Source organism: Sinocyclocheilus anshuiensis, unplaced genomic scaffold (assembly GCF_001515605.1).
Source record: "Sinocyclocheilus anshuiensis isolate Anshui unplaced genomic scaffold, SAMN03320099.WGS_v1.1 scaffold242, whole genome shotgun sequence".
Lineage (NCBI taxonomy): Eukaryota > Metazoa > Chordata > Actinopteri > Cypriniformes > Cyprinidae > Sinocyclocheilus > Sinocyclocheilus anshuiensis.
In genome coordinates this window covers 824920-832099 of record NW_015546053.1, presented here as the reverse complement: position 1 = coordinate 832099, position 7180 = coordinate 824920, and the positions used below count along the sequence as shown (strand labels likewise).

The window sequence follows — 7180 nt, the reverse complement described above, 5'->3', positions numbered from 1 at the left end:
TCTGTGCGGTCATCACCTGTCTAATAAAATGCATAGTAAAGCGTCTTTGGTGTTTCCATGTTCTACAAAACAAAACCGGAAATCAAGGGTGTATGACGTCATTTGCAGGCGACACAATGGACACGGTCCGTGCCACTAATTAAAATTGCTTATTTCTCTGGTCTTTGAAACATTTGGGATAATGTAAGTACACAAGTCAGCAAAATATATAAAACTGTTCTAGTGGTTTTTGGATATTTTAATTAAAAAATCTTACATATTGTGCCTTTAATAGAATAAATAGAATAAAAGGCACAGATGATTTGTACACAATGAGGCCAAAAACATTCATTAAGAAAGTCAAACATATAAATAATATAATAATATTAGAACACAATACATTTTATTTAATGTGTTTAAATTGCATTTTTTTAAATATAATCTAAAAACGCTAAATGCTAACATTGCTAAATGTGGTTGTACATCAGTGTTATTGTTAAGTAAAACAAACTATTAAAGTAATTGTTGTTAGCTGAGATAAAATATGAATATTAGATGGAAAACTTGAGCTTAAACGAAAATTAGAAATGTTGCCTTGGCAACTAACACAAATAAAAGTACTAAAATTACTAAAACTGAAATAAAAATCTATTTAAGCTAAATAGAAAAAAAACAACAACTAAAATTTTAAATAAAACCAACCATAAAAGCGAAATCACAATACTGATTAATATTTTAAAATTATACAAATAATACTAAAATAACACTTGTATATTTGTCTAATTGAAGAGTGAAGCTTGAGGTGTTTACATTGTGGGAATATTCAAAAAGGATAAACCTACCAGTGCATGTAGTCCACCCTCATAGTTAGGAGACAGAGCAGCCTGGCCAGAAGCTCTCGACCACTGTGCTGCACCTGCTGAGGAGAACATGATATATAGACTAAATGTGAAACATCTGAATGCTGGTATGTCACTATGACAGCAGATGGCGCTCTAGAGCTTCACATTCACACCTTAACCTACACAAAGCCCATCAATCTAAAAATAATGATTTATGATTCTTCAGGCTTCTTCCTCTGCATACCCATTTTTGTCTTGGTACCTTTCAACACAAACAGATCTAATGAACCATATCAAGCTTTGACAGCTTATCTGACTTACTTGCAATGCCCTGAGGGGAGCCCACAGGAGTGGAAGGAGTGGAGAAGTTGTTGCTGTTGTGGTCCGAAGGATAGATCTGTCAATAAAAAACACATGGAACATGACTAAATGTGAAGCTCTCCTATGGCTAATAATAATCTATAACCAAGGGATCACTGAAAGTCTGAATAATGCTATCCATCTTTGACTTCACATGTCTTTCTTTCTTTCTTTCTTTCTTTCTTTCTTTCTTTCTTTCTTTCTTTCTTTCTTTCTTTCTTTCTTTCTTTCTTTCTTTCTTTCTTTCTTTCTTTCTTTCTTTCTTTCTTTCTTTCTTTCTTTCTTTCTTTCTTTCTTTCTTTCACCAGATAGTTATTGCATATTTCAGGTACAGTTAAGGTACTGAAATAAACAACATTAGTCACAGGTTTTTATGCATTTATGCAAACAACATTTATGTCACAGTAGATAATAGAGCTTTCATAAAAACTTGACAATGAAAACACATTACTATGCATTGTGCAAACCATAATGATCACAAACATAAACAAGTCTATACATTTTGAGACCCTTGTAATCACCTCCTTTTCCATGGCTGACAATTATTTAATATGTTTTCCCAGCTTCCTTTGATTTAATTTGATGTGCCATTTGTCCCACATGAAAGATCTATTATCATACATATTTTATTTCACTTGCTCTTGTAGTGCTTTTAATCATTGTTTAATCCTATGATTGTGTGGTTTCATTAGATATTTGTCTTAATGTGTGAGAGTATTTGTTACATTTTTGCATTTTTATTTGATCTTACACACATTAAATATGGTACATGGAAGCTCAAACGTGCACGCCAGTGAGGTTTGTTTTCATATATCAAGTACATCCGTTTCAGCGTTGGTTATAACTTTCATCAGGTAAATTTCTGGCTTCAAAATTCCTTTGCCATCCGATGTGAGAAAGCATATTAAGGTAGCTAGGTTTATTCGCTATTTATTCATTATTTTTGTCTGTTTTGATGTAGCCATTAGTTGTCTGGGAATTATATTAGCTAAATGTATTTGTTCTTTCACTTAAGTGTAATTTTTGAGTAATTTTTACAACCCTGCTTCCACGGCACCGTCGTCCGCCATTATTGTGAGTACCACAATGTATGCGTGTGGTGCTGCTGACGTTGCGCCTTGTTTACAAGCAGAAGAATGCACACACATTCATCGTGGTACTCTCAATGATGGTGGGGGATGCTGACGTGGAAGAGAAGAATTGTTGAATAAAGTTGTTATTTTTGTTTTCTTTGTGCACAAAAAAGTATTCTCATAGATTTGTAGAATTATGGTTGAACCACTGATGTCACATGGACCATTTTAACCATGTCCATACTACCTTTCTGGGTCTGGAAACATTTCAGTTACATTGCTGTCTATGCAGGGTCAGAAAGTTCTTGGATTTCAACAAAAATATTATAATTTGTGTTCCAAAGATGAGCGAAGGTCTTATGGGTTTGAAACAACATGAGAGTGAGTAATTAGTGACAGATTGTTTTTCAAATGCTCTCATTGACTGATCACTGATCAACATCCCACCCCTCCTTCAGAGCGAGTGAGCAACGGACTTTCATAATAATAAAGTTAATGCGCAATGCGCAATAAAATAATTGTCGGCATTAATCAATTAATGCGTTAAAGGCACAATATGTAATGTTTCGCCACTAGAGGGCGCGTATTCAAAACAAACAAAGAAACAAAGGGCGTAGTTTGATGACGCCGTGACTGAGTGTGGAATCATGGGAGTTGTGGTCTTCATCCCCACAGCCGATGCAATCCGACGGCACTTGTGCAGAAATCATGTTCATGGATGAGCTAATGTATTAAAGATTTATTAATGTCATAGTATGAAGCAGGGTGAGGCGGAAAGCCGTCGAAGCGAAACGAGGTCGCTGAAGCAATTGCTAATGAGAGACAAGAGTGACACACGGCTCGAAAGCAGCAGAGCTTTTATTATGCCACAGTCGACCACTTCCGCTCCTTCCGGTCGAGCGTATGTGGGGTAAAGCAGAGCTGTTTTATCTTATTAGATACATTTTAAAGTTTTGTTATAATGCTACTCTGTGCGGTCATCACCTGTCTAATAAAATGCATAGTAAAGCGTCTTTGGTGTTTCCATGTTCTACAAAACAAAACCGGAAATCAAGGGTGTATGACGTCATTTGCAGGCGACACAATGGACACGGTCCGTGCCACTAATTAAAATTGCTTATTTCTCTGGTCTTTGAAACATTTGGGATAATGTAAGTACACAAGTCAGCAAAATATATAAAACTGTTCTAGTGGTTTTTGGATATTTTAATTAAAAAATCTTACATATTGTGCCTTTAACGTGATTATAACACGCTAACTTGCCCATCCCTAGTATTATCTAATTGCATACTTAAATACAACAGCTGAATCATTTTTGGTTGATTGTAATCCATTACATACCTTTCTATCAAAATTATCTGACATTATCAAGATGAACTTGTTCTGACAGAGTGTAACTCTGAGTTCTTGCCATATTTTATTACCATTTTCTAAACTATAGCGAATAAACTGTGATAATGTGAGAAATGTTGAAGGTGTCTGAATAAATTTAGGTTTGACTGTAGCTGCAAGCAGCAATAATGGGCCCATGCCATCAGCGCAAAAGCCACCTCGATTCACTGATAATTCTGTTCGAAAGTTTACACACCCTGACTGCTAAAGCATCATGTTGCCCTTTTTCTAGTGTGAGAGGTGGATCTCAAAATTGTACTGCCGCTGTTTGAAAAGGGTCAAATATGCAGAAATACTGTACACATCTTTCTGAAGAACAAAATTTGACTGCGCACAACCTTGGTCTTGATTAGCAAATTGGCAATTTAGTTTCAGCCTATGTCTTTTCTACATAATCATAAAAACTGCACACTGTTTGATATAAGTGTGGTTTAGATAGTGACCAAACTTAGTTTCAGAATGTATTTTTCAAATCGGTGAGATTGTTGACATTTTTCATAGATAATGAGCTTTTTTCGAGTCCTCTTATCAGGCAACCAGAATCACCCTAAAGCACGTAACAGACATGCTGGTCCACTTGAGGATGCGTGTCAGTCATATGAAGGTGGAGTACCAGCAGGGCCGATAATTTCTTCAATGCCTATGTGGGGATGATAACTGGAGAAGTACTAGAATGTTTTTAGTATTACCGGCTGCACCAACCTAAACCTATTTCCGGGGAAACGCCCTTACCATTAAAGCAAGGTTAGTTTACTGCAGAGTCAGATATCAGACATACGTTAGGTACATGAGATGAAACATTTTACCACAGCACACTGCACCTGTTAGTGAACACGCCATTCAAGCAAATATCCCACCACCAAGTCATGAAGTGACGCCAATCCTCTGCTGCTGGCTGCCCCAGTTCTGAAGCAAGAAAACAAAACACGAAGTGAAACACAGACAAACACAATTTTTTTAAAACATTAGTCAGGGCGCCTCACGCAATAGCTTTTACAAAAAAGTGGGAATTCACCAAATGGGTTTGGCCCTTCTAATCAAGGTGCTGTGTCCAGCAACCTCGACAACCAATTTGCTGAAAGAATGAATGAATGATACAGGCAAACAAATGCCAACAAATTACAAAAAAAGGAAATATCCTTAAATCAACCACAATAAGAAGGGCAATATAAAAGACAAAACAACCTGAATCAGTCAAAAAAAACAAAGTAAGAAATGTGTATGACTATGTAAAAAACCTAGTCACAAAAAAAAAAACATAAGATCAAAGAATTAAATTCCCTTGAGAACCAAATAAACAAAATACACAACAAAAACTGCAGAAATGACTGGTGACAGCTAGGTGGCTGTCTCTCTCTCTCTCTCTCTCTCTCTGCACATGTGTGGGCGTTTGTTGAGTGAGTAGAGTGAGCGGTGTGGTGAGTGTGTGGTTTTTTGCCCGCTGTGCAGTAATAAGTTTCTTTTTTTTCCTTTTTTTCTTTGTTGTTAAGTTAAAGTTTAATTGTGAATTTAGAAGAGAAGCCTTTTTGTTGAGCGCCAAAACCAGTCATTGCACTGGTAGGGATGGCGACTCGGGGAGCTAATGCTCTAGATTCACTCACGCGGCGCCACGGGGTGAAGGTGGTGTCTGCAGGGAGTGTGGAGGAGTGTAGTGTAGCGGTTGGCAATGTCGTTGGGCATGAGTGTGTGCTTGCGGCATCTAGAATGAATAATTCAATCGTGTTGTTTCTGAGTACAGTAGAGAAAGCAAATTAAGTTGTTGGAAAGGGAATAAACATACATGGTTTGTTTACCCCAGTACTACCTCCTTTTACTCCCGCTAAGAAGGTTGTTGAGATGTTGACCCAAGAATCGTCACGCTTTGGTAAACTTATTGCTCCCATAAAAAAGATCGCTATTGGGAGGAAATCAGAGTTGGTGAAACGTAGTATCGTTTAGACAGTTCACCTACATGATACTAAGTGGAAATCGATGTGACCTTGACTTAAACTTTAAATTTAAGTTGGATGATTTTGATTACACAGTCTTTGTTTCTACAGACACGATGAAGTGTTTTGGTTGTGGAAAGTCTGGTCATTTGATTCGTGGCTGTCCAGAAAGTGTCGCTCATCAAAGTGAGCAGAATAACAGTGCTAAAGATAAAAATGCTCAGAATGAAAATGGAGAAGTTGCTACTACTTCTAATGACTTGAACTCTAGTCATCAGAAAATAGTTGTGTCAGCAGCTAACAATGTTGATTTTGGTTTGATTAGACAAAGTGATGAAAGTGATAAAACATGCACCAAAAAGTCCGATTTGACCATCTTTGAGATGGATGAAAGCAACAATACTGATGGTGGAGAAGAAGCAATAGTGAATACACAAACGATTTTGAGTCAACTTTCTGATACTGAATCACATGTAGAGAATGTGGTTCAGAATGATATCATAATGGACATGGATTAGGTTGTGTTTAAAACACCTCTTGAAGATGAAAAAACGTGACAAGAGCTTGGTTTTGAAACAGGCCAGAAAGAATCATGAGGAGGAAAAGTTAGACAATGAAAGTAGTGAGAGCGAGTGCTCTGATTCAAATGTTTCAGTTTGCTCCCAGTCTAATTGGTCATGTCATTGACTATGGAGTGGAAGGGATTAAAAAGTTATTGAAGGTGACTAAAAACATGAGAGGAGTGCCAATTGTTTAATATTTTCCAGACCTTAGAAGTCTGCTGGAAAATATTAAGTGTTTAATGAGTGAAGGGAGATTTACAGATAAAGAAGTAGTGTAGTCTCTTTCTTAATTTTTTTGATGAGTGACATTCACATTGCATCTTTAAATGTGAATGGGGCTAGAGACTACAGAAAAAGAGCACAGCTCTATGAAGTAGTGAATCAGAATAAAATCAATGTCCTGTTTTTGCAGGAGACACATAGTGACGAAAAAATTGCTATTGAATGGGTTAAGGAATGGGGTGGTCTTCTTTTTCATAAAACCTCACTCAGTGGTGGAGTTGCTGTTTTGTTTAATACAAATTTTACACCCTCATATTTGTTAGTAGAGGAATTTGTAAAAGGAAGAGGTTTAAAGATTAAGGCCCAATTTGAAGATCATGTTTTTGCTTTCGTCTGTATATATGCACCAACCTCACAAATAGAAATATTTTTTTTAGATAGATTGAATACAGTAGTAGAAAAGTGTGATAATGGGGAGTTTTTAGTTATGGGAGGGGATTTTAATTGTGTTGAGAAAAACATTGATAGGAACCATGTAGAGCCACATATGGCTTCTCGTAGAAAATTTATACAAATGATAGAAACGAATGAGCTATGTGATGTATGGGGTTAAACAATATACATGGACACATGTTCGTGATAATTTGCTGTCAATGGCACGCTTAGACAGATTTTATGTCTTTAAATATCACTGTAGTTTTTTCATAAGTAGCTCAATTGTTCCTGTAGGTTTCTTTGACCATAGTTTGGTTGTGTGTACATTGAAGTTGAGTTCTGTTAAAGGGTTAGTTCACCCAAAAATGAAAATTCGGTCATTAATT

General features: G+C 36.5%; 1 long non-coding RNA gene across 1 annotated transcript; it reads right to left on the bottom strand.

The window, feature by feature from the left end:
- Positions 1-821: 821 nt before the first annotated feature.
- On the bottom strand, positions 822-1219 carry LOC107699217 (uncharacterized). The gene is made up of 2 exons (XR_001635432.1): positions 1143-1219; positions 822-898 (listed from the first exon to the last, which is right to left on the bottom strand). It is a non-coding gene; the product is annotated as an uncharacterized LOC107699217 (long non-coding RNA).
- Between the last annotated feature and the right edge of the window lie 5961 nt (positions 1220-7180).